Raw genomic sequence first — 12,282 nt, forward strand, 5'->3', positions numbered from 1 at the left:
TGTTTATTTAAATGGTCTTTATGGTCGGAAAAGAGGAAAGCCCAGGCCCCATTGACTCTACAGTAAGTGGACTTGTATTTACGTTTTTTTACGAGTCTCTTTTAATGATTGTGAACGATAGACACAAATTCCACAAAAAGTGCAGTAACCCTAAAAGTTATTCTGAACCACAGAGTTAAAATCCTGTGAACATTTGTGTGGTAGGAGTCGTCTGTTCTGCATCTTACCGGCTTTGGCTGAGGGTTGTTCCTCCTGTGGGCAGAAGTCGGTCGAAGTGGCGTTCGCTCCACCCGCCCGGGCGAGGCAAACTGCTCCCTGTACACGGTGAGGTAGCGCTGCGAAGTCATTGCCCGCTTGAAGCCAACTGAAACTCCCACTGCTTCTCTCTCTCTTAAGTCCTCTCCGGGCTACCTAAAAGTCTTGCTTACCCTTTTGTTCCTGTGTCACTTTGTTGCTCCTCCCTTTCGCTCATGTCACTTTCTTTGATTTTTCTAAGGTCTTACAAACAAAACATAGAGGGTGGTGATTATCTAAGTGGCCACTGCGTTCTTCCATATTTCCATACGTGGCCTTTGTGTTTGGACACCTCTGTCCTTAACTCGAGACTCTGTTCGGCCCCCTGCTGAGACACACATACTGGGAGTCACTGGTATGACCGACTTCCTTCCACCGGGAAGCACAAACTGGATCTAAACCACAAAACTCAGCTCTCTTAGCTGATGAGAGGATTTACATCCTGTCAGCCTCATCAGAGCTGATAAGTTGGATGTGTTGGGTGATGTTTCCCACTCAAATAGTGGCTCCCGTCACACGGGCATCAATAATTGACCAAGCACTGCAGGGTGCCTTTAGTGTATCCACTACCTACGCTGACACAGACAATTGGGTTTTGGACTTGAATAATTGAAGTCTTACTGGCAAGAAATGGGGAATCTTTAATAGCCCCCCCGGAAGAAGACTCCTGTCCAATTGTCGCAGGGCTAATGGTGAAATGGTTAACACATCGGAGAACCAAGCAGAAGCTTCTAGGTTTGACTCCTGCCTATTGAAAGCTATTTTCTCCCTTATAAAGGATTCCTCATTTGTAAAGAATACATATGCATTTGTGAAATTAGCGGCATAGGCAGTGGTATATTTTTCCTCCTCCGGGCAGAATGGAATACCTTAGAACAGGGGTGTCCAAACTACTTTTCTGACAGCTGCAAATTTGCCGCCATCTGGTGGACAACGTGAGTAAATCAAGTAAATGAGCATGAATTGGAGGGAGGATTTTTCCCCTCTGCGATGAGGTGGCGACTTGTCCAGGGTGTACCCCGCCTTCCGCCCGATTGTAGCTGAGATAGGCTCCAGCGCCCCCCGCGACCCCGAAGGGAATAAGCGGTAGAAAATGGATGGATGGATGGATTTTTCCCCTGTAAAAAGAGGGCCCGAACAAGAGGGACTATAATTTCCACAAAATGTAAGCAAAGTGGTAACAAAATTACTTATTTTTTAGCAGTAATTAGTAAAAAAGAGAACCCAAAACTAAATGGTACAGCTGAAATAGCTCAGTTGGGAGAGCGTCAGACTGAACATCTGAAGGTCCCTGGTTCGACCCTGGGTTTCAGCACAACTCTGGCTTCTTCTTGGTTGGTTTTACTAATAAGACTTCTGTGACTCTGACACTACTGAAATGGTCTGCCAGTCTTGCTGAGACCCTGACGTGCTCAGTCATGGAGTATCAGACATTCTTTTTGAGTTTCTGGGATTCAAGTACCTGTTCTGTTGACCAATAAAAGGCTCTGAGATCCCCATGCAAAGGCCTCCTTCCAACCCTTAAAATTCACCAACAGGGCAGACCTTGGTTACATTTGAAAAAGTGAATCCAAAAGCTATTGGTACAGCTGGCGTGAGGGTGCATGTAACACACTTACAGCAAAAAATTAACCACAACTTTTTCATACAGGTACACTGTCTAACTATTTGAGTTTAAGAGGTTGCGTTTAAACTTTCAGATGATGGTTTAACGCTCTCCCACCAGAGCTAAAGTGGATGTAAGGCATCTATTCGGTTTCAGTTTTTCAAATGAAATACAAAATAAACTACTCAAATTAAGAACAGGTTACAGGACTGCTGCAAGGGGGCAAAGGGAAGCCTTTAAAGAAATTTAAAGAGGTTAGCATCAGCCACCTGAACAGGGACTTGAACCCTGGACCCTCAGATTAAAAGCCTGATGTTCTGCCGACTGAGCTACCCAGGCCCTTTTCAATGCTGATTTACCCAACGTCTGAGAGAATAACCATATTGGCAATCTCAGATGAACGTGAATTAGTTAAGATGTTCCAGCTGGGAACTGTCAAAGCTCAAGCTCATCATTGACAGCTAAGCTAATTTTACATTTCACCAATAAAGAACATTTAGACTAAATAAGCTACTCTCCCGAAGTTGCCAACCCTGAGCAGGATTTAACTTGGATGCTCCCCAGAATTTTGCCAACCGTATTTGCTTAATTTTTTACAGACCGTGAAATGCTCAGTCATGGAGCATAAGACATTCTTTTTGAGTTTCCGCGAAATAGGCTCTGAAATCCCCATGCAAAGGCCTCCTTCCAGCCCTCAAAAGTCACAAACAAACAGGGCAGATCTTGGTTACATATGAAAAAGTTAACCAAAAAAATATTGTGATGGCTGAAATAGCTCAGTTGGGAGAGTATCAGCCTGAAGATCTGAAGGTCCCTGGTTCAAATCTGGGTTTCAGCACATATTGGTATATTGGCAACCTCAGATGAAAGTGAATTAGTAAGAATGTTCATGCTGGGAACTGTCTAATGTAAACCTCATTATTGACACTTTAGCCAGTTTTACATCGTCATTAACGACGGTTTTGACCAAAAAAGAAGCTCCTCTCCCAAAGTTGCCAACTCTTAGCTGGATTTAACTTGGATGCTCCCCAGAATTTTGCCAGAAGCATTTTGCTTAATTTTTGAGAGACCTTGAAATGCTCAGTCATGATGCGAAATACATTCTTTTTGAGCTTCCGGGATTCAAGTACCTGTTCTGCTGACCAATACTAGGCTCTGAGACCCCCTTGGAAAGGCCTCCTTCCAGCCCTCAAAGGTCACCAACAGGGCAGACCTTGGTTACATTTGAAAAAATTAACCTAAACTAACTTTTGTAGCTGGAATAGCTCAGTTGGGAGAGCGTCAGACTGAAGATCTGAAGGTCCCTGGTTCGACCCCGGGTTTCAGCACAACTCTGTGTTTCAGTTGTTTTTACTAAAAAGCCTTCTGTGGCTCTTACACTACTGAAATGGTCTCCATAGCCTGCCAGCCTTGCTGGCAGAATCCTAGCATCAGTTGTCACACACCTCTTATTTTTAATTCGGACAACCGTTACGTTAAATAACCTCCCCCAAAAAATGGCAACGAGTTTTGTTTCAGTTCAATTAACAAAGATCAACGAGCTAGCCAGGAGTTGAACCTAGAATCTTCTGATCCGTAGTCAGACGCGTTATCCATTGCGCCACTAGCCCTACGGGCAGACGTAACTTACTGTAGGACAGGTTGTATATCGTAAATATCTTAAGTCAAAGCAACACAGTTTATGTTAGGCTTAATACTAAAACGGGGCTTTACTGACCGCTTTTGTTGGACTTTAAAATCTACTGGCCTTCTCTTGTTGCAGCCTGGGCCTTCACCAACCCTTTACCTGCTGCAGCTTGGACGTCCACTAACCTCAGCCTGGCCTTCCACTGCCTTCAGCCGGCATGTTTGCTAGCCTCCGCCTGGCTTTTCACCTGCCTAACCTGGATGACTGCCCGCTTCAGTCTGGCCTTGTTCTGGCTATAGCCTCCTTTAACCGGATTCCTTGGCTGTCTTGCGGTAGTTGACTCCTGGACCAGAACCCACCAAACACAGCCCACCGGAGGGCCTCACAAATAAAGGTAAAATATTTGTTTTTCTTTTGATTGAGTGGTCATTGTAATATATTTTGGAACTGTGAGTTGCTGCCGTCTTGCACAGGAGTTCAGCTAAGTATTATTGAGTGCGTGTAAAATGTTTTAAGAATCTTTGTGGAGTAAGTTTGAACATAGTAATACACCAACACACACATTGTTAGGGAAAAAGAATAAGTGTACAACCAAGGTGATATCCTAACTGAATGCAATAAGACCTAAACGGTAGGCCGGCATGCTAGAAACCCACCTGTCTTATAGAGACAGGTATCCATCGAAGCCAAGGTCCTAGCGGTAATGGTTTTGAATGGACGCCCTCAGGATGTCAGACATTATTTTTATTCTTTTTTGAATGACATCACATAAAAATGTAATGGGCAATCCTTCGAGCCGGATTTGAACCAGCGACCTAAGGATTTCAGCATGAGCAACTACAGTCCTCCGCTCTACCAACTGAGCTATCGAAGGGTCTGATGAGACCAACACTTTGGATTTCAATTTATTAGAATTTAGATAACCCTTGTACGGATCTGCACCCGTGTAATTATTTGTAATAATGGAAGCATCAGCTCAAATAAGTTTTTCAAATTAAATACAGGTTACAGGACTGCTGCAGGGGGGGCAAAAATGGATGCTTTTGCAGAAACGTAATTAAGTTAACAACAACCACCACCACCTGAACAGGGACTGGAACCCTGGACCCTCAGATTAAAAGTCTGAAGCTCTGCCGACTGAGCTACCCAGGCTCTTTTGAATACCGATTTGCCCAACGTCTGAGAGAATAACCATATTGGGAACCTCAGACGAAAGTTAATTAGTTAGGATGTTCAAGCTGGGAACTGTCAAACTCAAGCTCGCCGATTGCTTAAACACAAACCTCATTATTGACAGTAAGTCAGTTTTATATAATCATCAACAAAGAAAGTTTTCAACAAAAAAGAAGCTTCTCTCCAGAATTTGCCAACTCTGACCTGGATTTAACTTGGATTCTCCCCAGAATTTTGCCAGAAGCATTTAGCTGAATTTTTTAGAGACCCTGAAATGCTCAGTCATAGAGCGTAAGACATTCTTTTTGCGTTCCCGGGATTCAAGGACCTGTTCTGCTGACCAATACTACGCTCTGAGATCCCCATGGAAAGGCCTCCTTCCAGCCCTCAAAAGTCACCAACAGGGCAGACCTTGGTTCCACTTGAAAAAGTGAACCCAAAACAGATTTGTATAGCTGAAATAGCTCAGTTGGGAGAGCGTCAGACTGAAGATCTGAAGGTCCCTGGTTCGACCCCGGGTTCCAGCACAACTCTGTCTTATTCTTTGTATTTACTATTAAGCCATATGTGGCTCTTACACTACTGAAATGGTCTCCCTGACCTGCCAACCTTGCTATTGGAGTCCTAACATCAGTTGTCACACACCTTTCCCTCATTTTTAATTTGGACCACCGTTACGTTGTTTGACGGTGTATTGTCCCTAAAGCCAATGTTTGGTCTTGAACTGACCCTTACATAACTTGAAACTGAGAGTGATAAAGCTGAGCTCAGTGTGACGTGAAGGTGCATCTAACACACCTACAGCAAAAGATTCACCACAACTTTTTCACACAAAGTTAGTTTTTTAGCATCCCTTGTGTACTGTAGAGGCTGGTTCTTCCATTATTACATGTTATTACAAATGTCTGCAACTCTGTCCAATGGTTAATTAGATTTTCATAAATTGAATTCCTAAATGAAAATTGACAGCAGGACCTTCGATAGCTCAGTTGGTAGAGCGGAGGACTGTAGTTGCTGATGCTGACATCCTTAGGTCGCTGGTTCAACTCCGGCTCGAAGGATCCTTTCCCTATTTTTATGTGACGTCATTCAAAAAAGAATCATCATAATGTCCGACATCCTAAGGAATGAAATGGTCTCCCTTACCTGCCAGCCTTGCTGGCGGAATCCTAGCATCAGTTGTCACACACCTTTTTGGTCATTTTTAATTCGGACAACTGTTACGTTGTTTAACGGTGTTTGTTGTTTTTAACTGTTACGTTAAATAACTTCCCGAAAAAAATGGAAATGAATGTACTGCCTTGTTTTAGTCCATCTAATGTACTGTAGAAGCTGATGCCCACATCACACCCTTCGATAGCTCAGTTGGTAGAGCGGAGGACTGTAGTTGCTCATGCTGAAATCCTTAGGTCGCTGGTTCAAATCCGGCTCGAAGGATCACTCATTACATTTTTGTATGATGTCATTCAAAAAAGAATCAAAATACCTCCGACATCCTGAGGACGTCTGTATAAACCATTACCGCTCGGACCTTGGCCTCTATCAGGTATGCTAATGTCCACCTTAACACCACCACAACAGCTGTATGAATCTATGAAGTGAAGGGAGAGGTCTAGAAAAAAATGTAGGCCACTCTCATGGCTGACAAGCCGTGCCAGCATGAAGCCTGCTTGTATAAGGAGCGAAACGTCATCTAGGACGAACTGAACCATCCAGTTGTGATCCATTTCATGACCTGAGAATACAATAACCTGGATGAATGAGGACGTCCATTGACTTTATTTGTTGGATGAGACAGAAATGTCCCCAGAACATTAGGTATTAGCACACTGAATGACATTCTCTTCCATGATGTCGTTCAAACAGAATGTGGCTTGAGCAGATCGTTTAACATTAGACATCAGGAGAGCAAACACATTATCAATCAGGATTGGTAGCTACAGCCGTGATCGTATAGTGGTTAGTACTCTGTGTTGTGGCCGCAGCAACCCCGGTTCGAATCCGGGTCACGGCACTTTCCCCTTTCTTCAAACTGCCTATTTTTGAAAAAGAGGTATGTTGTTCCCTCTGGTAAGTAGTTGAACAAGATGAGAAACCAACCAGGTACTCTGGCAACATTCAAAATATCTATTTGATGTCATTACAGTATTGGCCTTGATGCATGATTTAATATGACTGATGTGTGCTTTGTGCTGTTAGTTTATCCCTTGGTAAAATTGCATTATAAGCTCAGTCAATAGATCAATACTTTATTGTCATTGTTATAAACAACATTAATACATAACAATAACATTTTCTGAAGCATAGTTCATCCACTCTTGAAGACTTAATTATTAGCCTCCTAAGAACTTTTGAAAATTTCTGAAAAATCTGCCAAATGTTTGCAATATTCATAACATTCTTGGTAGTAAAACATTCTTCAGAAGCATTTTTAGACATTTTTTAGAAACCATGAAATGCTCAGTCATGGAGTGTAAGACATTCTTTTTGAGCTTCCGGGATTCAAGTACCTGTTCTGCTGACCAGTACTAGGTTCTGAGACCCCTTTGGAAAGGCCTCCTTCCAGAACTCAAAGGTCACCAACAAGGCAGACCTTGGTTACATTTGACGAAGTGAACCCAGAACTAATAGGAAAAGCTGAAATAGCTCAGTTGGGAGAGCGTCAGACTGAAGATCTGAAGGTCCCTGGTTCGACCCCGGGTTTCAGCACTACTCTGCGTACTTTTAAACCGGTTGTTTTTACTAATAAGCTATCTGTGGCTCTTACAATACTGAAATGGTCTCCCTGATCGCCCAGCCTTGCTGGTGGAATCCTAGCATCAGTTGTCACACACCTTTTCTCCATTTTTTAATTTGGACAACCGTTACGTTGTTTAACAGTGTATCGTTCCTAAAGCCAATGTTTGGTCTTTAACTGACCCTTACATCGGGCTGTTTCAAACACAAATTTGTCTTGGACTGTATAACTGGAAACTGAGAGTAGTAAAGCTGAGCTCAGTGTGACGTGAGGGTGCATCCAACACACTTACAGCAAAAGATTAACCACAACTCTTTCATACAGATACACTGTCTAACAATTTGAGTTTAAGGTATTGCGTTTAAACATTCAGATGATCGCATTAACGCTCTCCCACCTGAGCTAAAGTGGATGTAAGGGATTTTTTTGGATTTCGGTTTTTCAAATGAAAGACAAAAAACAATCGCTGTTGAGAACTATTTAAATTAAATACAGGTTACAAGGACTGCTGCAGGGGGGCAAAGAGATATCTTTTGAGATGTGTAAGGAGGCAAGCATCAACCGCCTGAACAGGTACTTGAACCCTGGACCCTCAGATTAAAAGTCTGATGCTCTGCCGACTGAGCTACCCAGGCCCTTTTCATCGCTGATTTGCCCAACATCTGAGAGAACAGCCATATTGGCAATCTCAGGTGAAATTGAGTTAGTCAGGATGTTCAGTGACAAGCTGGGAACTATCAAAGCTCAAGCTCACCAATTGCTTGAACCCAAACCTCATTTGTGACAGTCGGGTCAGTTTTACATCGTCATCAACAAAGAAGGTTTTGACCAAAAAAGAAGCTCCTCTCCCGAAGTTGCCAACTCTGAGCTGGATTTAAGGTGGATGCTCCCCAGAATTTTGCCAGAAGCATTTTGCTTAATTTTTTAGAGACCCTGAAATGCTCAGTCATGGAGTGGCTGGTTCTTCCATTATTACATGTTATTACAAATGTCTGCAACTCTGTCCAATGGTTAATTAGATTTTAATAAATTGAATTCCTAAATGCAACCTGACAGCAGGACCTTCGATAGCTCAGTTGGTAGAGCGGAGGACTGTAGTTGCTGATGCTGTCATCCTTAGGTCGCTGGTTCAACTCCGGCTCGAAGGATCCTTTCCCTATTTTTATGTGATGTCATTCAAAAAAGAATCATCATAATGTCCGACATCCTAAGGAATGAAATGGTCTCCCTTACTTGCCAGCCTTGCTGGCGGAATCCTAGCATCAGTTGTCACACACCTTTTTGGTCATTTTTAATTCGGACAACTGTTACGTTGTTTAACGGTGTTTGTTGTTTTTAACTGTTACGTTAAATAACTTCCCGAAAAAAATGGAAATGAATGTACTGCCATGTTTTAGTCCATCTAATGTACTGTAGAAGCTGATGACCACATCACACCCTTCGATAGCTCAGTTGGTAGAGCGGAGGACTGTAGTTGCTCCTGCTGAAATCCTTAGGTCGCTGGTTCAAATCCGGCTCGAAGGATCACCCATTACATTTTTATATGATGCCATTCAAAAAAAGAATCAAAATACCTCCGACATCCTGAGGACGTCTGTATAAACCATTACCGCTCTGACCTTGGCCTCTATCAGGTATGCTAATGTCCACCTTAACACCACCACAACAACTGTATGAATCTATGAAGTGAAGGGAGAGGTCTAGAAAAAAATGTAGGCCACTCTCATGGCTGACAAGCCGTGCCAGCATGAAGCCTGCTTGTATAAGGAGCGAAACGTCATCTAGGACAAACTGAACCATCCAGTTGTGATCCATTTCATGACCTGAGAATACAATAACCTGGATGAATGAGGACGTCCATTGACTTTATTTGTCGGATGAGACAGAAATGTCCCCAGAACATTAGGTGTTAGCACACTGAATGACATTCTCTTCCATGATGTCGTTCAAACAGAATGTGGCTTGAGCAGATCGTTTAACATTAGACATCAGGAGAGCAAACACATCAATCAGGATTGGTAGCTACAGCCGTGATCGTATAGTGGTTAGTACTCTGTGTTGTGGCCGCAGCAACCCCGGTTCGAATCCGGGTCACGGCACTTTCCCCTTTCTTCCAACTGTCTATTTTTGAAAAAGAGGTATGTTGTTCCCTCTGGTAAGTAGTTGAACAAGATGAGAAACCAAGCAGGTACTCTGGCAACATTCAAAATATCTATTTGATGTCATTACAGTATTGGCCTTGATGCATGATTTAATATGACTGATGTGTGCTTTGTGCTGTTAGTTTATACCTTGGTAAAATTGCATTATAAGCTCAGTCAATAGATCAATACTTTATTGTCATTGTTATAAACAATGTCAATACATAACAATAACATTTTCTGAAGCATAGTTCATCTACTCTTGAAGACTTAATTATTAGCCTCCTAAGAACTTTTGAAAATTTCTGAAAAATCTGCCAAATGTTTGCAATATTCATAACATTCTTGGTAGTAAAACATTCTTCACAAGCATTTTAAGGCATTTTTTTAGAAACCATGAAATGCTCAGTCATGGAGCGTAAGACATTCTTTTTGAGCTTCCGGGATTCAAGTACCTGTTCTGCTGACCAGTACTAGGTTCTGAGACCCCTTTGGAAAGGCCTCCTTCCAGAACTCAAAGGTCACCAACAGGGCAGACCTTGGTTACATTTGACGAAGTGAACCCAAAACTAATAGGAAAAGCTGAAATAGCTCAGTTGGGAGAGCGTCAGACTGAAGATCTGAAGGTCCCTGGTTCGACCCCGGGTTTCAGCACTACTCTGTGTACTTTTAAACCGGTTGTTTTTACTAATAAGCTATCTGTGGCTCTTACAATACTGAAATGGTCTCCCTGATCGCCCAGCCTTGCTGGTGGAATCCTAGCATCAGTTGTCACACACCTTTTCTCCATTTTTTAATTTGGACAACCGTTACGTTGTTTAACAGTGTATCGTTCCTAAAGCCAATGTTTGGTCTTTAACTGACCCTTACATCGGGCTGTTTCAAACACAAATTTGTCTTGGACTGTATAACTGGAAACTGAGAGTAGTAAAGCTGAGCTCAGTGTGACGTGAGGGTGCATCCAACACACTTACAGCAAAAGATTAACCACAACTCTTTCATACAGATACACTGTCTAACAATTTGAGTTTAAGGTATTGCGTTTAAACCTTCAGATGATCGCATTAACGCTCTCCCACCTGAGCTAAAGTGGATGTAAGGGATTTTTTTGGATTTCAGTTTTTCAAATGAAAGACAAAAAACAATCGCTGTTGAGAACTATTTAAATTAAATACAGGTTACAAGGACTGCTGCAGGGGGGCAAAGAGACATCTTTTGAGATGTGTAAGGAGACAAGCATCAACCGCCTGAAAAGGGACTTGAACCGTGGACCCTCAGATTAAAAGTCTGATGCTCTGCCGACTGAGCTACCTAGGCCCTTTTCGACGCTGATTTGCCCAACATCTGAGAGAACAGCCATATTGGCAATCTCAGGTGAAATTGAATTAGTCAGGATGTTCAGTGACAAGCTGGGAACTATCAAAGCTCAAGCTCACCAATTGCTTGAACCCAAACCTCATTTGTGACAGTCGGGTCAGTTTTACATCGTCATCAACAAAGAAGGTTTTGACCAAAAAAGAAGCTCCTCTCCCGAAGTTGCCAACTCTGAGCTGGATTTAAGGTGGATGCTCCCCAGAATTTTGCCAGAAGCATTTTGCTTAATTTTTTAGAGACCCTGAAATGCTCAGTCATGGAGTGGCTGGTTCTACCAATATTACATGTTATTACAAATGTCTGCAACTCTGTCCAATGGTTAATTAGATTTTAATAAATTGAATTCCTAAATGCAACCTGACAGCAGGACCTTCGATAGCTCAGTTGGTAGAGCAAAGGACTGTAGTTGCTGATGCTGACATCCTTAGGTCGCTGGTTCAACTCCGGCTCGAAGGATCCTTTCCCTGTTTTTATGTGATGTCATTCAAAAAAGAATCATCATAATGTCCGACATCCTAAGGAATGAAATGGTCTCCCTTACCTGCCAGCCTTGCTGGCGGAATCCTAGCATCAGTTGTCACACACCTTTTTGGTCATTTTTAATTTGAACAACTGTTACGTTGTTTAACGGTGTTTGTTGTTTTTAACTGTTACGTTAAATAACTTCCCGAAAAAAATGGAAATTAACGTACTGCCATGTTTTAGTCCATCTAATGTACTGTAGAAGCTGATGACCACATCACACCCTTCGATAGCTCAGTTGGTAGAGCGGAGGACTGTAGTTGCTCACGCTGAAATCCTTAGGTCGCTGGTTCAAATCCGGCTCGAAGGATCACCCATTACATTTTTATATGATGTCATTCAAAAAAGAATCAAAATACCTCCGACATCCTGAGGACGTCTGTATAAACCATTACCGCTCGGACCTTGGCCTCTATCAGGTATGCTAATGTCCACCTTAACACCACCACAACAGCTGTATGAATCTATGAAGTGAAGGGAGAGGTCTAGAAAAAAATGTAGGCCACTCTCATGGCTGACAAGCCGTGCCAGCATGAAGCCTGCTTGTATAAGGAGCGAAACGTCATCTAGGACAAACTGAACCATCCAGTTGTGATCCATTTCATGACCTGAGAATACAATAACCTGGATGAATGAGGACGTCCATTGACTTTATTTGTCGGATGAGACAGAAATGTCTCCAGAACATTAGGTGTTAGCACACTGAATGACATTCTCTTCCATGATGTCGTTCAAACAGAATGTGGCTTGAGCAGATCGTTTAACATTAGACATCAGGAGAGCAAACACATCAATCAGGATTGGTAGC

The 12,282-nt window shown here is 42.6% G+C and overlaps 19 non-coding genes across 19 annotated transcripts; 13 read left to right on the plus strand and 6 right to left on the minus strand.

Moving 5' to 3' along the window:
• The first annotated feature begins 1,536 nt into the window (after positions 1-1,536).
• trnaf-gaa (transfer RNA phenylalanine (anticodon GAA)) lies at positions 1,537-1,609 on the plus strand. The gene has a single exon. It is a non-coding gene; the product is annotated as a tRNA-Phe (tRNA).
• Positions 1,610-2,166: 557 nt separating this feature from the next.
• Positions 2,167-2,239, minus strand: trnak-uuu (transfer RNA lysine (anticodon UUU)). The gene has a single exon. It is a non-coding gene; the product is annotated as a tRNA-Lys (tRNA).
• A 916-nt stretch (positions 2,240-3,155) lies between these two features.
• Positions 3,156-3,228, plus strand: trnaf-gaa (transfer RNA phenylalanine (anticodon GAA)). The gene has a single exon. It is a non-coding gene; the product is annotated as a tRNA-Phe (tRNA).
• A 209-nt stretch (positions 3,229-3,437) lies between these two features.
• Positions 3,438-3,510, minus strand: trnar-acg (transfer RNA arginine (anticodon ACG)). The gene has a single exon. It is a non-coding gene; the product is annotated as a tRNA-Arg (tRNA).
• Positions 3,511-4,314: 804 nt separating this feature from the next.
• trnay-gua (transfer RNA tyrosine (anticodon GUA)) lies at positions 4,315-4,401 on the minus strand. Its single transcript is given in 2 exon segments — positions 4,315-4,350; positions 4,365-4,401. It is a non-coding gene; the product is annotated as a tRNA-Tyr (tRNA).
• Positions 4,402-4,606: 205 nt separating this feature from the next.
• On the minus strand, positions 4,607-4,679 carry trnak-uuu (transfer RNA lysine (anticodon UUU)). Its single transcript has one exon. It is a non-coding gene; the product is annotated as a tRNA-Lys (tRNA).
• Positions 4,680-5,154: 475 nt separating this feature from the next.
• On the plus strand, positions 5,155-5,227 carry trnaf-gaa (transfer RNA phenylalanine (anticodon GAA)). Its single transcript has one exon. It is a non-coding gene; the product is annotated as a tRNA-Phe (tRNA).
• Positions 5,228-5,674: 447 nt separating this feature from the next.
• On the plus strand, positions 5,675-5,761 carry trnay-gua (transfer RNA tyrosine (anticodon GUA)). Its single transcript is given in 2 exon segments — positions 5,675-5,711; positions 5,726-5,761. It is a non-coding gene; the product is annotated as a tRNA-Tyr (tRNA).
• Positions 5,762-6,050: 289 nt separating this feature from the next.
• On the plus strand, positions 6,051-6,137 carry trnay-gua (transfer RNA tyrosine (anticodon GUA)). The gene is given in 2 exon segments: positions 6,051-6,087; positions 6,102-6,137. It is a non-coding gene; the product is annotated as a tRNA-Tyr (tRNA).
• Positions 6,138-6,642: 505 nt separating this feature from the next.
• trnah-gug (transfer RNA histidin (anticodon GUG)) lies at positions 6,643-6,714 on the plus strand. The gene has a single exon. It is a non-coding gene; the product is annotated as a tRNA-His (tRNA).
• Positions 6,715-7,336: 622 nt separating this feature from the next.
• On the plus strand, positions 7,337-7,409 carry trnaf-gaa (transfer RNA phenylalanine (anticodon GAA)). The gene has a single exon. It is a non-coding gene; the product is annotated as a tRNA-Phe (tRNA).
• Positions 7,410-7,999: 590 nt separating this feature from the next.
• trnak-uuu (transfer RNA lysine (anticodon UUU)) lies at positions 8,000-8,072 on the minus strand. The gene has a single exon. It is a non-coding gene; the product is annotated as a tRNA-Lys (tRNA).
• A 426-nt stretch (positions 8,073-8,498) lies between these two features.
• On the plus strand, positions 8,499-8,585 carry trnay-gua (transfer RNA tyrosine (anticodon GUA)). The gene is given in 2 exon segments: positions 8,499-8,535; positions 8,550-8,585. It is a non-coding gene; the product is annotated as a tRNA-Tyr (tRNA).
• Positions 8,586-8,874: 289 nt separating this feature from the next.
• Positions 8,875-8,961, plus strand: trnay-gua (transfer RNA tyrosine (anticodon GUA)). Its single transcript is given in 2 exon segments — positions 8,875-8,911; positions 8,926-8,961. It is a non-coding gene; the product is annotated as a tRNA-Tyr (tRNA).
• Positions 8,962-9,464: 503 nt separating this feature from the next.
• trnah-gug (transfer RNA histidin (anticodon GUG)) lies at positions 9,465-9,536 on the plus strand. Its single transcript has one exon. It is a non-coding gene; the product is annotated as a tRNA-His (tRNA).
• A 623-nt stretch (positions 9,537-10,159) lies between these two features.
• Positions 10,160-10,232, plus strand: trnaf-gaa (transfer RNA phenylalanine (anticodon GAA)). Its single transcript has one exon. It is a non-coding gene; the product is annotated as a tRNA-Phe (tRNA).
• A 590-nt stretch (positions 10,233-10,822) lies between these two features.
• On the minus strand, positions 10,823-10,895 carry trnak-uuu (transfer RNA lysine (anticodon UUU)). The gene has a single exon. It is a non-coding gene; the product is annotated as a tRNA-Lys (tRNA).
• A 426-nt stretch (positions 10,896-11,321) lies between these two features.
• trnay-gua (transfer RNA tyrosine (anticodon GUA)) lies at positions 11,322-11,408 on the plus strand. The gene is given in 2 exon segments: positions 11,322-11,358; positions 11,373-11,408. It is a non-coding gene; the product is annotated as a tRNA-Tyr (tRNA).
• Positions 11,409-11,697: 289 nt separating this feature from the next.
• On the plus strand, positions 11,698-11,784 carry trnay-gua (transfer RNA tyrosine (anticodon GUA)). Its single transcript is given in 2 exon segments — positions 11,698-11,734; positions 11,749-11,784. It is a non-coding gene; the product is annotated as a tRNA-Tyr (tRNA).
• The last annotated feature ends 498 nt before the right edge of the window (positions 11,785-12,282 follow it).

The sequence above is a fragment of the Entelurus aequoreus genome, linkage group LG14 (genome assembly GCF_033978785.1).
Source record: "Entelurus aequoreus isolate RoL-2023_Sb linkage group LG14, RoL_Eaeq_v1.1, whole genome shotgun sequence".
NCBI lineage: Eukaryota > Metazoa > Chordata > Actinopteri > Syngnathiformes > Syngnathidae > Entelurus > Entelurus aequoreus.